This window comes from Oryctolagus cuniculus, chromosome 2 (assembly GCF_051225735.1).
Source record: "Oryctolagus cuniculus isolate XC-2025 breed Fujian yellow rabbit chromosome 2, ASM5122573v1, whole genome shotgun sequence".
Lineage (NCBI taxonomy): Eukaryota > Metazoa > Chordata > Mammalia > Lagomorpha > Leporidae > Oryctolagus > Oryctolagus cuniculus.
This window is the reverse complement of record NC_142868.1, coordinates 89232788-89252418: the sequence shown is the minus strand read 5'-3', so window position 1 is coordinate 89252418 and position 19631 is coordinate 89232788.

The following is a 19631-nucleotide window of genomic DNA, read 5'->3' as shown; positions in this document are numbered from 1 at the left end:
ATATTTGCAAAGCCTGGCTGCAAGATGCTGTGGGGAATATAAAGAGGATTCAGACTGAGTTGAATTTTAAAGAAAAACTTCAAAAGAGCCTCTGGCTTCCGATGCTGGGGAGGGGAAGGCCACGGTTCTCACCCACTCCAGGGAATCCAGGCTGTGAGTCAAGTTGTTTCTTGCCAGTCCATCCCGCACCAGTGCCCTGTCCATGGATCCTGAGTCGAGGACTCCGTTCCTTCTGCTCATCTGCTGAGTTTTAAAGGCATAGCAACCAGCTCCCATGATCACAACCTTCATTAAGAAGCACATGTTGTGTTTTATTTTTTTTATGGGTTTATGCATTTATTTGAAAGGCAGAGTTACAGAGAGGCAGAGAGAGAAAGAGAGAGAGGTAGAGAGAGAGAGAAGTCTTCCATCTGCTGGCTCATTCCTCAGATGGCCGCAACAGCCAGAGCTGGGCCAATCCAAAGCCAGGATCCAGGAGCTTCCTCCTGGTCTCCCACGTGGGTGCAGGGGCCCAAGGACTTGGGCCATCTTCTACTGCTTTCCCAGGCCACAGCAGAGAGCTGGATCAGAAATGGAGCAGCTGGGACTCGAACCAGCATCCATATGGGATGCTGGCACTGCAGGCGGGGGCTTTACCCACCATACCACAGTGCCAGCCCCTGCATGCTGTTTTTCTCTAACCCATTGTCCTTTTGAGCCAGATGGCACTGGGTTGAATCTTAGCTGTGCCACTTACTTAACTGTGTTGTCTTGGACAAAATCCTTTGTCCTTCTGAATCCTAGATTTTAATTTCTAAAATGTGAAAAATAATATTCAGCTGTGAAGAGCTGTTGGGTGAATTAAATGAGATAATGAATACAAAGTTACAGTAGGCACTCAAAGAATGATGGGTTTTAATATTATACTTTTTAAAAAGAGGTTTGTTATTTCCTTGAAAGGCAGAGTTACAGAGTGAGAGAGGGGGGACACAGAGAGAGAGAGAGAGAGAGAGATCTTCCATCTACTGGTTCACTCCCCAAATGACCACAATGGCCAAGGCTGGGCCAGGCCGAAGTCAGGAGCCAGGAGCTTCTTTCAGGTCCCTGTCATGGGTGCAGGGGTCCAAGGACTTGGGCCATCTTCTGCTGCTTTCCTAGGCACATTAACAGGGAGCTGAATCAGAAGTGGAGCAGCCGGGGCTCGAACCAGCACCCCTATGGGATGCCGGCACTGTGGAGGGAAGCACAGCCTATTGAGCTGCAGCACTGACCCCTCCCTATACATATTTTTTTTTTAAAGGGAGAAAACAACAGGGCTTATTTTGCCCATATCTCCCCTAGTGCCTCTTTTGGTAACTGCTTCATAGTAGGCGTTCACAATGCTTTAGAGTTGTGTAACTGAGTGGCTGGTGAGGCTGCCGTCTCTGCTCGCTATCATCACAATCTAAACCAAAGAGTGATTCTTCACCACGGGGCAGGTTCTGGTTTGACTGTGGCTCAGGCTGCTGCTGATTGCCTCAACTCTTTACCGAGGGTGGTTGGCCGAAAGCCACCCCGTTCCTCGGGCTGGGACTAACAGCGAAGCAGCGACAAGAACGCCGAGGGCATTTGCGGAGGATTGGAGAGGGAGTTTAGATCTCAGCACACATCGCGGCAGGAGCGTGATTGGCCCAGTCTTTCCTCCCTCTGCCACATGGCGCTCAGCATCTGTTCCAAGCAAACACACCCACGCCTGTTGAGACTGGCATCTCGAAGCTGTATTTTTGGTAGCATGCGTGTCTGCACAGTCCAGTGTGAGAGGAGCTGGAAAATCCTCCTACCTCATGGGGAAAGTGATCCGCCATCCTGACTTGCAAAATGGGGGCTGTTTGCATGTCATTAAATCATCCTCACTACATGATTGCTGGAGAGTGTGAAGGAGTTTTCGCCAAAGGAGTAACCGTCAGTGGCGTTTCTCTTCCTCCTCTGTCAGAATGGGGTGGAAGAAAGCGCTTCCTCTCTTCTGATTGATGAACTTGATGAGCTGTTGGGCCCAATCCCTAGTGGCCTGGGTTTCACACTTGTCAGTGACACCATGGAGTTCATGCAGTGTACATCTATACTCCACAACTTTCCTTTGTTGTGGCTAGATACACAGAGTCGTGTGAATGAATGACAGTTGTCCAAATAATTGCTGTTAGATGCAATATGAAATTGTTACTAGAAGACTTGAGTTAGCAAAAGACTTGACACTATCCCAGTGGTCTTTAATAAAACATTTGTAGAAACTGGAATGCATATTATGAAAGAACTGTGCATGGATTTCAATTTTTTGCACCAAAATAAACATTTTAATTCATTTTTTCCCAGAATGTTTTGATGTGCCCTGGTACTTATTAGTGCCATGATTTTGAGCCATTTCTGAAATTATCCCAGTCTCAGTCTACTCATTTGCAGATTTAGGATTCTTTGACAGAATTGATATAGGCCAGAATCATAATACAGAAAAGTACTTTGCAAATCTTGAATTGCTCAAATTATTAAAACAGTCAATAGCACTTTATTTTGCCACCCAGCTCTGTTACCATGAACTTGCTGGGGTGAAGAAGGTATCCTACAAGGAGGTAGATTTGACATAAGGACTAAAGTTGGTAAAGTCATTTGCTTACTGACAAGGGATTTAATAGGAATAAAATTCTCAGCCATATCAGGTCTTTTTTTTTTTTTTCCAAGAGAAATTTGGAGATTAAATGAATAAGGAAGAGTTGAAGTGTTTAGGGATCAGCAGAACAGAGATGAGACTTGTAGAGTACAGGGGGCAGGGAGAGAGAGAAAGAGAGACAGAAAAAGAGAGAGAGAGAGAGAGCCTAAAGAGAATTTTATGCAGTAGTTTAAGTCTACCTGTGTTTTGACTGCAACTTGTCACATGAGGTCAGGTGTGGAATTTTCTACCTGTGGCATCTCACTGATGATCAAGGAGAGTCAGAAGTGGAAGCATTTTGGATTTTCAGATTAAGTTTGCTCAGTGGAATTAATATGAACTTGACCCCCAGAACAACAGTCACCATCGACTCAGGCAGTGAAGTGTTGCAGTTACGCATGAGTGTGACCCAACATGGGACTCTGTTAGTTGCTTGATGTTAGAGCATGAGCAGCCCAGTGGGTGTGGCGTCCTGATCAACATCACTTCAGTACAGTAAGATGCTTGTGTGTTGACAGACATGTGCCAGAGTACAGATCATCTCAGCAGGGAGTGGAGAGCAGGAGGTGGCTAGCACAGGCTGCAAAGAAGGGACAGGAAGTTGATCAGGTGAGCAATTGCTTCCCAGGAAAATTGTTCTAAATGCTGGAAGTGAAGCATAATTTGATGAATTTGACACTCTAAAGGCCTTCTTATTAAAAAAAAAAAAAGGAGAATTATGATCCACTTGGGATACGCTGCAAGCCATGGTTATGATTTCCAAACCTTGAATTTTCCTTCTTCCCCCGACTTCCCGGGGATGCTTTCCTTCATGTTTGTGACTCTCCTGAAGGGGTCTGAGAGAACTGGGCACTGACTGAAAATAGCTGATGGCTTCGAAATGGAAGGAGCTGAAGCTGACGGGGGCGGGCATCCACTCCCTAAAGCCTCCACCCAAAGCAACCCTCTCAATGCACAGCTTCCGTCTGCCTGGCAGGCTTTTTGACTGCCATTAAGTCTTTCAGTTCAGAAGGAATAAAATAAAACCATGGCCAAAGAGCAGAACACCAAAACGAGGTGTATTTCTTGGGAATCAATGACTCCGTAGCCCCGGGCAGGTCGTTTCTTGCTTGATGAGATGCTGTTGCCCACCAAGCACTGAGAAAGGGAGCTGAACTTTGTGATGAAGAATGATATGCCTGCACCTGCTAATGAGTACACAAGGCCACATTGCTGCACCAGCTGCACAAAGAACAAGGAACTCTCCCCGTCTCAGTGTCCCCCATCCCTTGCATTGTGAAAGATGTAGTCAGGTAACATCGGGAGCCTAGACACCCACACTGAAATAGGCATGGAAAATCAAATGGACTAGGACTCCTTCCCTCCCCTCTCTCCCTCCCCTCTCTCCCTCCCTCCCTTCCTCGCTCCCCTTCCCTGCCCTTCTTCCTCTCTACCTCCTTTCCTTCTTTTTCTTCTTCCTTTCTCCAGCTTCCTTCTTCCAGTACTCATACAATAATGATTGTGTTCCTCCTTGCACTATGAAACAAACTTTCTTAGTGGAAAGGATTAACATTGGTAGCAGCTAGGGCCCAGTACTTAAAAAGATGTTCGCATCTTTTAATCTCATTGTGTACTGCAATCACCTGGTGCTCTGCTTTTGAATCTACCGATCTTCCAGGGAGTCCAAATAGGGCCCTTTCCATCCCTTTTTATGTTTCTTACTCTAAGTCTTTCTCTTCTGATCTCTTCTCTTCCTCCTCCTCCTTCTTTTTCTAGCTTCAGATATATAGAGTTGAATTAATTTTGTTTCTTAGTGTGCTGCTCACCACTCTTTTTTTTAAAAAAAAAAAATATTTATTTATTTATTTGAAAGCCAGTTACAGAGAGAGAGAGAGAGAATATTCTACCTGCTGGTTGCCAAATGGCCTCAGTGCCTGGGCCTGGGGCAGGCTGGATCCAGGAACTTCATCTGGATCTCCCACATGGGTGGCAGGCACCCAGATACTCGGGCCATCTGCTGCTGCTTTTCCAGGTGCATTAGTAGGGAGCTGCGTGGGAAGCGGAGCAGCCAGGAGTTAAACCCATGCCCATATGGGATGCTGGCACCTGCTGTGCCACAACACTGACCTCAATACTTGACTCTTGACAGGTATGTAGGATGTTTTAGTTTAGGATAATTATAGGTGGTGTTGCTATGAGGTAAATATTGTATATGCCCATTGACTGAAAAATCTGGGAGTGGAATTGTTGATAAAAATGAGATAATGGTTCCACCAGAAAGGTCTGAAGTTTAGGTTCCTTGTCTGCCTGTGGCATTGTCAAAGTTCCTCATTTAGCTTCCCTGGTCTTTCTCTGTGGGCGTGCTTCCAGTCCCTAGCTACTCCTTTCCATCCACACGTGGGAGCCAGTTCTTTGTTTTCAGAAAGTCTATTTATATTTCCAGGAACTGTAGTTCATTGTTTCTAATCTCTGTGTTTTATTCCTTGATGTGTACATATTCATCCCATTAACCCATCTCCTCAGTGGTGGACTCCTTAATTTGCCTTCAATTCCCTGATACTTCAGCCCATTATGTAATCAAAATGAAGAATTGCTGGATTGGAGGGTATACACATTTTTACTTTTGCTACTGCTGCCATATTGTTTTCCATAATGGATACGCAGCAGTGTGCATGCCCATCAAAAATGCACAAGAGTTCACATTCTTTCATACCTTTCCACCGTTTAAAATTTAAAATTTTGGACATTTAGATGGTAAAATAGTAGTACCTTGCTGTTACTCATGTTTTAGTTTCCATTTATCTAATTATTGTGAATATTTACTTATGTAGTGTAGCCATCTGGATTTCCCCTTTCATTCATATATATATATATATATATATATATATATATATACATATACATATACATATACATATAATGTTGGGTTCCTATTTTCTTGTTAATTTGTAAAAATTACTTGCAAATGTTGGATGATAATGCATTTCTTCTTTTTTTTGACAGGCAGAGTTAGACAGTGAGAGAGAGAGAGAGAGAGACAGAGAGAAAGGTCTTCCTTCCATTAGTTCACCCCCCAAATGGCTGCTATGGCCAGCGCTGCACTGATCCGAAGCCAGGAGCCAGGTGCTTCCTCCTGGTCTCCCATGCAGGTGCAGGGCCCAAGCACTTGGGCCATCCTCCATGGCCTTCCCGGGCCATAGCAGAGAGCTGGACTGGAAGAGGAGCAACCGGGACAGAACTGGCGCCCCAACCGGGACTAGAACCTGGAGTACTGGCGCCGCAGGCAGAGGATTAGCCTAGTGAGCCGCGGCACCAGTTGGATGATAATGCATTTCAACATTGACTATAACTTTATTTTTCTCTCCCTCTCATTTTTTATTTCATATAGAATGCTTTTCATGGACAGGAAATACCACACTTGCATTCACAAAATATTTTTACATCATAATTTCTATGTTTGGGGCCTTATTTAAGAAGCTCTTCACCCCATATCATAAAAATATTCTCTTACATAGAAGATTATATTTGTAGATTCATCTCTAATACTTCACTATTTAATTCATCCACAGATTTTATTGTAGCTAATAGTTCTACCTCCCTATGTTGATGTGGTTTGCCAAAAATATCTATTAAGACAAAGCCCACTGGCCTGTGTAATATGCTAGTATTCTATATCATGTTCCCATCTTACATGAGCACATTCTTGAGCTCCTTACTGCTCTATTTGCCTATTCTTTCATTGTTCTTTTTGTTATCAGAATTGACTTAGTTATTTATGAATGCTTATTTTTCTATACAATTTTAAAATCACATTTCCTTTAAAATATCCTCCTAAAATAGTATTTGAGATTGCTTTGCATTTACAGATCAATCTGGCTCAAATGGCACCTTTATAATATTATGTAATTATATTATTTATCCATGAAAATGGTATATCTCCCCATTTGTCTAATTTTTTTTCCAACAATCTTTATTCTCCTTAACAGTGCATTTTTTAGTATGTCCTAGATATTTTATTATTTCTATTACTATCAGAGATCTCTTTTACTTGAAATTCTGTGATTTGCCTAAGGAAACAACAGAATCTTTGATAGTCTTGAAAGGCAAGAACTAGGTTTCTCTTCAGTGACTGCACCTTCATGGTTGCTAACCCAGTATAAAATCAAATAAGATAGAATTCCCAAAATGGGGCAGGAGGGGGGTGGGTGGTGAGGGCTTCCTCCTGCCCTGTAACTTTTCATTAGCCTAGAAAAATAATATTAATTTAAATTTAAACTTTCAGATTCTCCTATCTATCCAGTAAAAAACTTTAATAGAAAACACAGAATTCACATTTCTCTGATATGTTGCCCTCTATTTTTTTTCTTTAAGATTTTCTCTTCTTCAAATAACTTGAGAAGTTGTCAGGAATTACTGCACCTCATGGATTATTGTTACCTCCTTTCTATTCTCTGGCTAGAGCCAAGCAGAGCATGGGAATTGCTGCCACAGTCTCTTTTCCCACCAGTTGTATTTTCTGGGCTTTGAAAACTAGCTCTGGTACAGGCATTATGGCATAATGGGTCAGGCTGCTGCCTGTGATGCCTGCTTCCCATATTGGAGTGCTGGATGGAATCCCAGCTCCTGCACTTCTGATCCAGCTTCCTGCTATTATGCCTGAGAAAACAGCAGGTGATGGTCCAAGTCCTTGGATCCCTGCCACCCACCAGGGAGACCTGGATGGAGTTTCAGGATCTTTGTTTTAGTCTAGCCCAGTCCTGGCTGTTGTGGGCATTTGGAGAGTGAACCAGTAGATAGAAGGTCTCTCTGTCTCTCCCTCTCTCTTTTGCTCTGTCTCTAAGTAGACGAAAATAAAAATAAACAATAAAAATAAAGAAAACTAATTCCTCCCACCCCGGTCCCCACTTCATTTACTTATCTCCTGCTCATTCCCACTATGGGACGTTGTTCCTTTCCTAGGACACAGCTCCCTTGGTACTGAAACTCTTGGCTATGCAGCTCCCCATTCACTTTTTATAGTTCTCATGAGGATGTCTCACTTGTTTTCAGAATCCAAGCCCAGACACTGCACGTAAGTGATTATGCTCAGTCCATCGTCTCACTATCAGTCTTAGTCTTTCCTTTCTCTTCGTCACTTGCCACTGCTTTCTCACTACCAAGGAATGGTGTCTCCTTTAGACGCCCATCCTTTTATTTCACTCAGAAAATGTTCTTTGAAGATCTGTTGGAAGCCAGGCGCTGTGCACCTGCGTATAACTAAGGAACCCAGGTTGCCCAAGAGTAGGAATATTTTAGCATGCTGCTAGGAAAAGAGCTCCTTGGCCCCCAGGAGATGTTCAGAGTCTGCCTGCATTTGTTCCAGCAGGGGTACTGGGTGGGCGGGGATGTATGTGTGTGGTGGGTAGGGGATGGCACACTGGAGGCATGGAATCTGTATACCACAAGCCTATGGCTTCAGTGCTCTGCTTAGGTTCCTCCTGGTGCCGAAGCACTGAGGGCAGAGTATGTCCCCCTGCTCTCACTTTGCTGCCTTTCAGCCCAGATGTGGAATTCCATCCCATTCTTCCACTCCCTTCATTCCCTTCTCCGTCCCTTTGCAGGCTGTTTATCAGCCCTTCGTGGTAAGTCAGTGAGTTCTGCAGATGCACTAGCGTTCTCTTGGCAGCATGCAGTCCCTCTTTCTCCCAGGAAGGGGTGGAAGTCCAACAGGGACTGCACATCTTGAGTCAGTTGATTCATTGGCAACTGGTAGCACACCAGCAGTCCTTGAGCAGTCAAGAGGTGGACCCTGGCTGGCCAGCATCGCCCAGCTCTCTGGGACTGTGGATCTTGAAGCTGGTGAGGCTGGAGTTCTGCTGTTAAAGAGGGAGAAGGAGGATGGGCAAAACAGCAGGGCGCCAGGGGCAGCAGGGCCCACGGACAGCAGGGGCTGCCCTGGAATGTGCTCCAGGATTCACGTGGGTTGAGGAGCTGCCGACAAAAAGCGTGTGCGGGAGACTTCTGTTCAGACCAAGGCAGTCCTACTGGACGAGGGGAGGGTTGCTCACAGCTCGCTATTCAGGATGACGATTATGACAGCTGGGGCAGGCATCTGGCCCGGTTGTTAAGGCTCTGGTTGGGATCCCTGCCTCCCATGTCAGAGTGCTGGAGTCTGAGTGCTGGCTCTGGTCCCTTTTCCAGCTTTCTGCTGATGCAAACCCTGCGAGATAGTGGTGACAGTTCAAGTGCTTGGGTCCATGCCACTCATGCAGCAATCAGCAAATAGGAGCATTCTCTCTCTCTCTCTCTCTCTCTCTCTGCCTATCAAATAAATAAATAATAAATGCAATCATGACACATAAAAACAAACTCATGTGTTCTTGGACAAGTTACTTGAGTCTCTCCATAGCTCAGCATTCTCATCTGCAAGTTGGGGAGAATAATAATAATATTTATCCTACAAGGTTGTTTCAGGGATGTAATCATTTGATTATAACAACTTCTGAAAGTACCTATCGGGGCCAGCACTGTGGTATAGCGGTAAAGCCCCTGCCTGCAGTACCGGCATCCCAGATGGGCCCCGGTTCAAGTCCCAGCTGCTCCACTTCCGATCCAGCTCTCTGCTATGGCCTGGGAAAGCAGTAGAAGGTGGCCCAAGTCCTTTGGCCCCTGTACCCATGTGGGAGACCTGAAAGAAGCTCCTGGCTTTGGATCGGCACAGCTCCAGCTATTGTGGCCAATTGGGGAGTGAACCAGTGGATGGAAGACCTCTCTCTCTCTCTGCCTCTCTTTCTCTCTCTGTGTAACTCTTTCAAGTAAAATAAATAAAATGTTTAAAAAAAAAAGAAAGTGCCTATTATGTGTCACTTATTTAAAATACTGGGTCTGAACTTCACAATGCCCATGTGAAGTGCATTGCACATTGAGTGCAGAGGTGCTAAACTGCTTGTACAGGTGATGAGTGTGCACATGAGGTGGGGACGTAGTGCTTTAGATACGTAAGCCCCCACTCTTTGGACTTGGCTGCACATCTGGACTGGGTCATCTGGGTGAATTCCTGTAGCTCCATTCCTGGGAATCTGTTATCCTGTGGGAATCTCTCTCCCTCCCTGCAACCAAATCGGGTGTCTGAACGTCTCAATCAGGCCAGTGGCTTAGATGGGGTGCCAGGACACCTAACCTCGGCTCTGCTTCCTCTCCTGGGCTCGCCTGGGCAGTGTTCCTCCTCCAGGCAGCTCTTTCCCTGCAGAGGGAAGGCAGTGTCCAGGACAATTAGGCGTGGCTTTGCAGAATGGCCAGGGCTCTGGGAAGCAGCTCCTGCTGCACCAGCAGCAACGGCACTAACTCTGTGTGGGAGGGACATGGGGACTGGCTGGGGAAGCATATGGGGACACTGCCAAAAACTTAATGCAAAATGCACTTAAAAGAGAAATCTTGCACAAATATTTTTGAAATCTGTAACACGCATTTTCCACGAACTTTTTGAAGACCCCTCCTCCCATGGATTATAACTTTTGGGGGGCATCAAAACAAGCTTGTCTTTGAAGCCCATTTTCCACCCACTTTTCCAAGTGCCCTTGTAGCCTTGAGAATCCCAGCTGCATTTGCTTGGTCCTCACAGCCTAATGTGCTGTAACAGGACTTGTTCGGCCACTAATTTGATTCATAGGAGGAATCTGACCTTATTCCACCAAGCTTTCTCCAGCCCAGATTTCTCTTCTTTATAGAGTCTGTAGAGCGTCTTGCATTTTTTTCCTGGCTGTTTAGGGACTCAGATTTCTCTTTTTCCTTGGGTCCCTGGTGATCGAGGTCCCCCTGGCAAACATTTTTCCTCCCGCCCTACTGCCTAATCTATTCGTGTGCCAGTGCCAGCAGGAGACAGGGGCAAGACGTCGTTGATTTGATTGTCGTATCATTTATGTCTGTGACTTCCAACGCTATTATCTTTGTTTAGCACAAACGGAGAGCTGTTAGTGCTCCTGGTGATCTATCTCAGAATCAAAAAGCGATGGAGACAGACAGGGCCTCTTCTGTAAGCCTTTATCTCTCCCCACCATCATTTTCTCAGCTGGGAGCAGACGGCGACCCTGCTTCCAATATGCTGCTCAATGATTTTAGATGATTGATCTTTCTAAAGTGCTTTTCCGTTTCGTGCCACACAGACGCGGATGGATTAAGCAATTATGGATTATTTCAACATCAGATGGCCCAAGACAATTAGTCAGAGGACAAGCCAGGAAGCAGCTCTGCTGGATTTTGGGCAAGGGGGAGGTTTCGGGAGGTGGAAGCAAGGTCAGGTTTTTTCATTGGGATGGATGGAGACAGGGGACAGGGTCCCGCTGATCTGTAGCCAATGCCAAATGCAGGCAGGTGAGGGGATTTCCAGAAGTCCATGACAAACGCGTATGATGGGAAAACAACAATGGATTTCAATTTTTTTGTGCCAAAAATAAACATATCTTTTAATTCTATTTTTTTTCCCTGATTTAGAGTGCCCTTGTATATATTTATACAGTGGCAGCAGCTAGGAATTTTTTTTATGGGACTGTAGCATCAAGATCCCTCCCTGTCTTTGAATCAAACTAGCACTTTGGAATAGCATTCCTATAAGGGAGATTAAATTGCTGGTGTTCCGTGAAGAAGAAAAAAAGTTGCAAGAGGGAGAGGGGCTGAGTGGTGCATGTAATAAAAGACAATAGATTAGATAGTCTCAGAACGGATCCGGGGCCCTAAATCACTGCCACACTCAGGCTGCGAGAGCAGGGCCTTGGTGTTTTATGGTGGCGGCAGACTCGGGGGACTGAGTTACAACCTCGCCGTCCGTGGGCGGCTATCTGTTATCCCCCATGTAAACAGGTATTCAAATCCCGACTCCGGAACCCGCGCCCTGGGCCCTTCATCATCCTGGTAATCTAACCCTGTCCTCACCAAGGTCGCCGTTTGGATGCCACGGACTAGCTGGGCTTGCCAGCCGCCTGGCTCATCAGCTGGGCTGCCTGCCCCCAAAATTCACTTTGCTATTTCTGCGTGGAATCATTCAGTGGCAACTGGGCCAGATGATGGTCTGTGACCTAAATTCTATTGCCGTTGTGGATGGCATCACAGAGCTGGCACCTGCTTGCCAGGGGCACCTCGCACTGTAAGGAACATGCACACACGTGCACGTGTGTGCAGCTGCTGCACATTAGTCACTTCTGATCGTGTGTGATAGACGAATGCATCTGCCCCGGGTTTCTTGTGGCAGCTGACCGCTATTTGGGGGTGGGGGGATTTTGTGGATCCAGCTCACTGCTATATGTAATTCTCTTCCCTGAAGTGAGAGGGGAAGCATGTTAGAGCAAGCGGAGACATGTACACTGCTCCATTCTGCTTCTAAGCAGCTCTCCACAGAGACTTCATCTGGCCACGAAGCAAGATGGTCCTCCAATGATGCACTTGGAACTGGCCAGCACTTTGGCGGGACGTGGGTTGCCCAAGTCTCCCGGACAGGGTCCACCATGGGCAGCATGCAGCCAGCAGAGGCAGAGGACAAAAGAGGCTGCTCCTTTTCCCAGAAGTGAGGCCACGTTGGCTCACTCCAGCCTCAGTTTCTCTATTTGTCACAAGGGGAAGAGCATCCTCCCTGGTGCCCAGCTCAGAGCAGGTGTTCAATCAATGGAAGTTCTTGGCAAGTCAGCAGAAAACACTTTTTTTTTAATTTGACAGGTAGAGTTACAGACAATGAGAGAGAAAGAGAGAGAGAGAGAGAGAGAAAGGTCTTCCCTCCGTTGGTTCACTCCCCAAATGACCGCTATGGCTGGTGCTGTGCTGATCCGAAGCCAGGAGCCAGGTGCTTCCTCCTGGTCTCCCATGTGGGTGCAGGAGCCCAAGCACTTGGGCCATCCTCCACTGTTTTCCTGGGCCACAGCAGAGAGCTGGGCTGGACTGGAAGAGGAGCAACCAAGACTAGAACCCGAACCCCTATGGGATGCTGGCACCGCAGGTGGAGGATTAACCCAGTGAGCCACTTTGAATATGATAATTTTGCCTCTCCCTTGGTCCCTTGGGAAAGCCACCCCCAACCCCAGGATTTGCCCTCCAAGCAACAGGGACCCCCATGTCCTCCTAACAAACCAGTGCTTCCCTTAAAGGAGGACATAGTGGCCTTAGAGACGAGCCCATCACAATATCATGACTGTTAGGGCCGGAGGGAACACGGAGATGAGCCATTCCCATGGGGACATTTTCGGCAATGAGTGTCCGAGGTCCAGCAAGGAGCACTGCTCGCCGTCACACAGCTGCAGACCCCAAGCACTGTGGTCACATCTTCCCCGGGCTGATGTGCAGGGTGTGGCCACCACCACGCCTGCTCATCCCCCTGGGAAGGGGTGGGAGACTTGACCTTGGGGGCCAGGCCATGGGATTGTTTAATCGGAAGGTTCTTTGGGAGAATGTCTGCGTCAGAGACTTCTAAGTCATCCCAAACGCTGCTCACGTGAGAGAGGCACCTCCGTGAGTTCTTGCACAGCATCTCCATCGCCACAGCTCGCTGCCTGACTTTGCAGTCGGATGAAGTTGGGGGGCAGCAGGTTGGCTCTAGGAGAAGGCAAGAGAACAAGTGTAGAGCTAGGGTCCAGGGAGCAGCACAGACGAGATCTCGCATGGCTTCTCGCTGCCTGTGGAGTTGATAGAAGACCACTTGGATAAAATCCCCGAGAACCTGAGATGTTTAGGAACTCACTAAAAGCCACGTAAAGCCAAGAAATAGTGGGAGTGGACTTGACACCCTGGACCTAGCTCCAACTCCGGTGCTCCTGTCTGTGCCATCGTGCTGCCTCCAAGGACAGACTCCGATCGGCTTTATGTGCAAAATCTTGGGTCTGGGCCACCAGTTCTTGTCTCTTTCTGGTGTGGCCTAAAATCTGAATTTTGTGCATGCAACAGGCCTTGGCAGTGCAAGCAGGGCCATCTGCCAGATGTCTGGATCTTATTTGTTCCCTCCGTTCTCCCCAGGAAACGCTCTTGTTCATTTCAATCCAGACATGACTACCTTTGCTGGGGACCGTGTTTTTTTGTTTTGTTTTTTTTTTTTTTTTTTTTTTTGCTTTAAAGAGAAACGCCATGTGTGTAATGTTTTCTTTGAAAAGGAAAGCCCCAGGATCATCTGCATCAGGTTATAAAATGATCCCCAGGTCCGTTTCTGGCTCTAAGCAAGTTGAGTATACATCAGCTCGTTTAATTCAGCAATATCATCAATGTCAGTGAGTATCCAGCCGCTGTTGGCTATTGGTCATCGGGATCTGACACAAACTCAATAAATACTCCATAACCCCTGACAGCCGCTAGCAGATTAGCCTGAAATGAGCGATTGCCCAGCCAACACCTGCTGAACCAAATCAGCCCCGTGACGGATGGGCCTGTACTGAGCTCTGACCACGAGTGAGATCAGTGGAAGAATGATTTTATACTTGAAGAAAAGAATTAGAGATGGTGGTGGCTGCAGTGATTGGAGAGCTTTCAGAGGGGGCTGTTTTTCTCTCTCTTCCTCTTCCCCCGACAGATGCCCTGCTGTGGCTCTTCTCCCACACCTGAGCCCCCCCCCCCAAGGCCCCCAGTTCTGAGTTCTGGGCCTGCAGCAAGAACAAGGCAGCGTGGGAGGCGGCTGAGGGGCCCCCTGCACCTGGGCGGAATGTGGCATGCACCCTGCCCAGGGAAGCAAGGAGCCGCCACGGTGAAGTGGCACAGACGCACAGGGACTTAGGGCCGGGGTTGAGAGGGGCCGGGCTTAAGGGTCCCAGGTAGGCGCGAGCCAGGGCATAAACTTCGGGGCTCCCTCTTCTCCAGTGGCATCCGTCGGCAGGGTCTCCTCGCTGAATTCTCCACGTCCGGGCTCGGCGAGAGACGGCGCGTGCAAAGCAGAGCCCCTTTGTTTGAGTTCTCGCTGCTGCGCGTGATGGAGGGAGACAGCGACACGGGAATCATCTGGACAGTGTTTGGACCGGCAGTGTTTTTCACTAGTGAAATGAGGCAGATCCAGCCCCCCAACACCCCCCACACTAATCTCTCTCTTAAAAAAAAAAAAAACAAAAAACAAAAAACAAAAAAACCCCTGTGTTTTAATGAAATCACATTGGAGTACTGAGAACACTCGTGCTTGTCTCCCGCCGCATGTTAGTTTTTAATTTAATCGGCCGGCGCTTGCGTCTGATGACCTAGGCCTCGCGGAGGGGTGTTCCCAACACAGACCTGCAGAGCTGGCGGCCGCGTTTACAGGACGGGCGCGAGGCCCTCCGTCACGGGCGAGGCCTGGGTCTGGTTTCACTTCCAGGAATGGTCCTGTTTACCTTGAACGTCTATTTGGATTTTGTGTTGGGAAGTCGGAAACGTGCAAGCGACCCCGTCGCCTTCGCTGTGACAGCCGTGAGACAACACTGAAGCGGATCAGCGTCCCACCTTGACCAGGGCCCCGAGTGCCCGGACGGGTCTGCGTTTCTGTGCTAATCTCATTCCTTACTCATATTTTCTTTTGGCCCTAATTCTCATATTTTAAGTTTATTTTATTGGTGGAATCAGGTTTTTTTTTTTTTTTTTTGCAAGCTGACTTAAATCATTTGTGGATACCAGGTGGGGTGGAATCGATTGGGGCTAAGAGAGAGGATTCCTGGACTTTGAAACCTGTGTCCTGGCACCGGCAGGTCTGACCGAGGGGTCTTTGGCATTAGCTGGCCTGAGCGTGGAGCTTTCTGATGGCCGAGCTTTGGGGAAGGGGCACCTTTTTCCCCGTGTAAAGTCTCTGTCACATAAGGGACAAATGGCTCGCTCCAGGGCTGTGTGGTACACAGCGCCTGTCCAGCCCAGGAAGCAGAAGCCATCCTGCCTGGAGAGGGGAGACCCTGGAGCCTTGGAGCTCATCTCATTCCCGCCGGAGGGGCCTGGCCAGGTGACTGGGGTCCAGGTAACCCTAGATCATACAGCCCCCAGGCAATTCCTGCGGGAGGCGCTGTAGCCCTGCAAAGGGTTCTCAGGCTGTATCTGGCCAGATCACCACGTGAGCGAGTGGCAGTGGCAATCCCACTCCCCCGGGGCCACCAGGTCACACCCTGCCTGCCCAGGCTTTCGTGGCCTCACACACTCAGCGGCTCTCAGGGGTTCTCAGTGAGTCCTCAGTCCCCAAAACTCTTTTAAGAGGCAGAGAGACACAGAGAGATGGACAGACATTCAGAGAGCTGCCACCAGCTGGCTCACTCCCGAAATGCCTGCAGTGGCTGAGGCTGGGCCAGGTCAGAAGCTGGGAGATGGGAACTCAATCCAGGTCTCCCACCTGGGTAGCAGGAACCCTATGACTCGAGCCATTATTGCTAACTCCCGTGGTCTGTGGTAGCAGGAAGCTGGAGCCAGGAGTCAGAGGTGGGACTCAAACCCAGGGACTCCAGGGTGCCAGCTCAACCCCTTGGCCAAATACCTGCCCCAGCAGAAGTCTTTTTGGATGGCTCATTTATTGGTGTGAATCCCTTGCACTTGGGTCGTTTGGTCCCCATAGTCTCAGCTTCCTCTCCCGCATGCATCTCTGTGGCCCTGACACCAGATCCACTTCCCTTTTCCTCTCCCTTCTTCCCCATATCTCATATTTAAAAGCAGCCACAGGGCTTTATTTGGCTCAACAAAATCAGCCTCAGCTCAGGGGCAGGCTCGCAGTGGCAGATCCCGGAGCTCCCGTGTGTCATGCTGTTTTGCCACAGTGCAAGCTGGCAGTTCTCAACCTGGATCAGCCTGGATCGTGGGGGAGCGTCACCCCAGATTACTTGGAAATGATTCTCAAGTGGGGGTGGGGGACACTGGGCACCTTGTACTTTATAAAGCTTTTCCAGGAGATTCTAACCTGCAAGCCGAGGTTGAGAACATCCTCTGTCATACACAGTCCAGCCAAGGTCAGGATCCTTAAAACATCTCCTGGCTGCAGCCACAGCTTTCATTTGGGGGCTGTGAGTGCATGGCGGGGGGAGGGGCAGTGAGAGTGTGTTTTGGTGCAAAGCCACATCGGCACTGCAGCTCTGGGTGTCCTGTGAAGAAAGAGGAGAGAGGCTGAAGGGAGCGTGTAAGAAAGGGCAAGGAGGGGCAGAAACCAGGTGCTGGGCAATGCATCTCCATGACATCCCTTCCCAAGAGGCATGGCGGGTCTCTGTGCCAGGCCAGCATGAGAGGCAAGGCCCGTGCTCCACACGGTGTGTGCGTGCAGCAGCTCCCACGGCAAGGCGCAGCCCAGGTGGCTGTTGGGAGGATACGGAGAAATCTCAGAGCATTATAAGCTGCCGGAAAGGTTACCAAGGTCTGCTTCCTCTCCCCAGCCCACTGTGGCGGCCTGTGCAGGTCCACGGCTGCCTCATTTGTCTTCCACTGTCAGGGGAGCACAGTGTACAGTGTTCCACTTAAGTGAATTTTCCTGAGATCCCAGCCTTGTTCTTTCTAAAGCCAAAATTTCATTTATTTCAGCCATTCTGGGTGGGGGACTTTGTAAAATGCATTATACACCCCCTTGCCTTCTTAGAAACACAACCCAGTTTAACCCTTCCTGGGGGACCTTGCCTAGTTTCTGGGAGCACCCAGCGTTCCCAACTCCTGTCCTCCTCTCGCTGGGGCTCTTTGCTCTGCTGCTGGGCCATCAGATATCAATTCTCTCCTCGTGCTATTGAGCTGTCTCTCCTGCTTCTCTCTCCCTGCACCTGTTGCCTTAACACGTGCTCCATCCAATTGGCCGTGACTGGGAAGGCAAATACCTGAGGATGTTAGACTTTTATGTTAAACAGAGTGAGGAGGCCTGGAATGAGTGCTTGGCCCTTCTCCTAGGACTGAGCAGTGCAGTCCATGAACTCAGCGCAGGGTTGTGCTGTAGTTATTTTAGTATCCAGGGCTTTCTCTGCTTGCACATCGCAGAAGTTACTAGAAGTCAGACTTCAAGCTAAGTGGGGGTGATGCTGCCGTGGGTTGGAAGAACTGCAGCAGTATTTTCCCCTTACTACTCATTTTTAGGAATGTCATGTGTCTTATCCAACTAGCCGGGTCCCTGTATTAGATGTGCTATTGCCTTCACCTGCCAGACAACCTGTCACTTTTTTTTTTTTGTCTGCAGGTTTCATGAGCCAGGACTTTGTCTGACAAAGGACCCTCCCACCTGGAGAGAAATGAAGATCAAAAGCCCCTCAGGAATATGTCCGGGTCTTCAGACTTGGAGACAGGGCCCTGGCTTGAAGAGCTGTCAGAGCCAGACCGATGCGGTGACATTTGGAAAGTAATGTGAATTACCACCGGGCCGCAGATGCTGGAGGAGCGGCACAGAGATGTCTCCCCTACACCTGCTGTCAGCACCAATCAGCCACCAGTCCGGCTTCCTCCAAAGAGGAACATTTTCCTCGCCTACAGTTTAGTGTCTCTCAGAGTTATAGCGTGTGGGCTGGCAGCCTGACTGTGCCACCAACAAGAAATTACAGCCCACGGCTGGGATCATCTGCAGGCAGGGGGCTGGGATTCAGGTCGTCTGGCTCTGGTGTTTTGGTTTCCCAGCAAAAGTAGCGGCTGGAGTGCCTCCTTTGAGGTCATCAACACCATCGCCATACAGCCACGCCACCCTACAAGGGGAGTTGTGAGTCCAATTGTAAAGATCAGAAGCTCAACTTACTGAGAAGACGGGAGCTGGAGGTGATGTAGCTGAGATTCGAACTCAGGACTGTGGTCAAACCCATGCCATTGACCTCCTCTCAGGTCACCGGGTTTGACTGCTGCTCTCTGTCTCAACAACCTATCTGGATGCCCTCGCCTCCCACTCTTTTATTTTTCCTAGAACCAGAAAGAGATGAGAGTCTGGAGCTTGTAGGGAGGGCAGAGCCAAGGCCAGCTTTTCATATTGGTAGGGCAGGCGGCCAGTGGGTGATGTGTAGCGGCCCTGACATGGCTGGGTTGCTCTAGAAATACTGCTGCTCAGATCCTCCGGGCAGCCTTAAATCCCCAAATTAGAGTTTGAATATTTTAGCTTTAAGTTTTTCTTCTCAAGATGCAAAGATATAAATAACTCTGGAAAGGTACTCCTTTAAGCTGCTACCATTTATTTGCATCTTAGAGAAAAACGGGTTTCCACATTTTTGGTTGGAGCAATTTTTTTTTTTTTTTCAGAAAGAGGGGCATAGTAAAAGCATAAGCAACGCGTGCTCAGATTGACCCCTGAGGGAAGAAAAGGGTTACAGAGCAGCAGGCGGAGGGCACCACGTCCAAGTTTATTCCATCACAGCCTCCTATGGGACTCTTTTGATGTCAATGGTGAGGTTAGAGGTCAAGACACACTGGAAAGTATATACTTGGCACATCTCGCCTGGATCTCAGAAGATACTGCAGTGGACATGGGGTCAGGACCCAGGCCCTAGGGTTGGCAGTTTGGAAGCTGTTAACATTAATCATGATCCTGCTTCTTGGTCAGCATTTCTTTTCCTGGACTTATCACCATTTATTTGAAACTTAAAGAAATCTTCCAGGACACAAAGTCAGGACTCAGTCAATGTCCGTTCACTAGTAAACATACCACTTCAGGTGCATGTTCGTGTGGGTGGATGCATGGATGGATGAATGGATGGATGGATGGATGAATGGATGGATGGATGGTTAGATGGAAACATGAAGGAATGGGCGCATGGATGCATGGATCGAGGTGTGGATAGATGGATGGTTGGATATATGGAAGCATGGATGGATGGATGGATGGATGGAAGGATGGATGGAAGCATGGATAGGTCCACGCATGAATGCATGGATCGAGGCATGGATGGATGGATAGATGGATGGTTGGATATATGGAAGCATGGATAGATGGATGGATGGAGGGATGATGGATGGGTAGATGGATGGATGGAGGGATGATGGATGGATAGATGGATGGATGGTTGGATATATGGACATGTGGATAGGTGGATGGAGGGATGGATGGATGGAAGCATGGATAGGTCCACGCATGAATGCATGGATCGAGGCATGGATGGATGGATGGGTGGAT